This window comes from Trichechus manatus, unplaced genomic scaffold (assembly GCF_000243295.1).
Source record: "Trichechus manatus latirostris isolate Lorelei unplaced genomic scaffold, TriManLat1.0 scaffold00330, whole genome shotgun sequence".
Taxonomy (NCBI): domain Eukaryota; kingdom Metazoa; phylum Chordata; class Mammalia; order Sirenia; family Trichechidae; genus Trichechus; species Trichechus manatus.
The window spans coordinates 512,330-514,333 of record NW_004444266.1 but is presented as its reverse complement, the minus strand read 5'-3'; the positions used below and the strand labels follow the sequence as shown (position 1 = coordinate 514,333).

At 38.2% G+C, this 2,004-nt stretch overlaps 1 protein-coding gene across 6 annotated transcripts in view; it reads right to left on the bottom strand.

Annotated features, from left to right (window-relative positions):
- The window catches only part of MCPH1 (microcephalin 1), a 287,857-nt gene that overhangs the window by 167,174 nt on the left and 118,679 nt on the right, over positions 1–2,004 (bottom strand). Inside the window, exon 13 of one of the 6 annotated variants that reach the window (XR_002822987.1) lies at positions 843–1,970. The exons of 4 other annotated variants lie outside the window; for them this stretch is intronic. The gene's annotated coding sequence lies outside the window, so the exon portion shown is untranslated. Of the gene's footprint in view, positions 1–842; positions 1,971–2,004 lie in introns of those variants that run through there. One more of the 6 variants, XR_002822989.1, reaches the window with a different exon arrangement.

Here is a 2,004-nt window from a genome sequence, read left to right as displayed (position 1 = left end):
CATGACTGGCCCCTGTCCACCTCTCCAGATGCTCATCTCTCTCCTCCTCATTCTAAGTGTCTCAGGTCTTTCTCTTCCTTGCAAAGTTTCAGCCTTAGGACTTTGCGCTTGTTTTTCTGTGCCAGGTGTATTACGTAGATTCTGTCTAGCACTTTTATAAAAGCGCAAATTATTAATGTACAGATGTCTTAGTTATCTAGTGCTGCTATAACAGAGATACCACAAGTGGTATGTCTTTAACAAAGAGAAATTTATTCTCTCACAGTCTAGAGGCTAGAAGTCTGAATTCAGGTTGCCAGGTCCAAGAGAAGGCTTCTTCTCTGTGTTGGCTCTGGGGGAAGGTCCTTGTCATCAATCTGGTCTAGGAGCTTCTCAGTGCAGTGACCCCAGGTCCACAGAACACACTCCCCTTCTGGTTCTTCATTTTTGGTGGCATGAGGTCCCCCTGTCTCTCTGCTCAATTCTCTCTTTTATATCTCAAATGTGAATGACTCAAGATACAACCTAATCTTGTAGATTGAGTCCTTCCTCATTAAGGTCACTGCCTCTAATCCTGCCTCATTAACATCATAGAGGTAGGATTTACAACATATAGGAGAATCACATCAGATGACAAAACGGTGGACAATCACACAATACTGGGAACCATGGCCTAGTCAAGCTGACACACATTTTTGGGGGACACAATTCAATCCATAAGATTAGATACGAATTTCAAGAGAGATGATCAAAACTCATTCATAATAAACAGGAACATGCTGGCTTTTCAGGGTGATTTCACAGCCTTCTTACTTTAAAAAGTAACTTCCATCCCCTTAAACTCCACCATTAGTCATTCCCAATAACAATCACAGTCCGCTTCACGCATCTTTTTAAATGCAAATAACTCATGATGGGCAACACTACAGCCTTCAATTTTCCACATGAATTACTTTTTCATATTTGTCCTCAATCATAAGATTATGGAATTGGGAGTGCACAGCGCATCCAATATGGAGAAAGCACAACCTGGGGTCTTGCCAGGATGTACAAAAAGATGGAAAAGAGAAGGTGGAAGACTCCAAAAAAACCAACTGTTTCCTGTGATTCCGAGGGTTCTATTGCAGCGTGTACGAGGTTCTGTAGAGAAATAGCTTGGGTGTTTTTCAGTAACTACCTCCAGTGAAAAGGAGCAAATGAACTATTACAAGTTAAAATGTCTATCAAAGAAAAATACTTCATTATTTTAATAATGAAAATTTATAAATTAGGTATATATCAAAACAATAATTCATAGTCATTGTCTTAGAACAGTGCCTTTAAGAAGATTACTTCAAAGGCACACATTCAAGTCAGAAAAGCTATTTCTGCGTAACATCTCCATTACTAAACATAATGTTTATTATCTCACAGGGTCCTTATTTACAGCAAAAATTTTCTGTAAGGATCTAATGAGACAGTGGATGTGAAAATGCTTTGTAAAGTATAAAATACTTTTTCAAGGTATAAACTGCGGCAGAATAAAACAAAGTTTGGAATTAAGCAAATGGAAGTTCAAAGACCCAAACCTGAGATCTTCATTGGCTTGGTGTATCAGTGGCTAGCCCACGGTTGCAGCCGATGAATGCTTGCTAGAGAGAACTTACAAAATCAGCTCAGAAGTTCTACGGACAAATGTGGTCCAAGGATATTTCTGTCTAAAACAATTTTTACACTGTGTTAAGAAATTAATCTGAGAATTTAAGGAGAAAAAAGATAATGATTTTCAAAATAATTACTTTTGTATAGTCTCAGGAGGATACTGTAATGTACTAGAATACAAGTGAAAACAAAACAAACCTTCATTCTAGATCTGGTTCTTCGGACGTAGCTTTCTTAGACGTAAACTGAGAGGCACTGGATCTCACTGACTACGTATGTGTTTCATTATGATTCCATCACTGGACTCTGTGCTCATGCCAATAAAACACATTTTATCGATTCACTGCTTACTGAAATCCATATGAGAAAGCAAAACTCAATTGT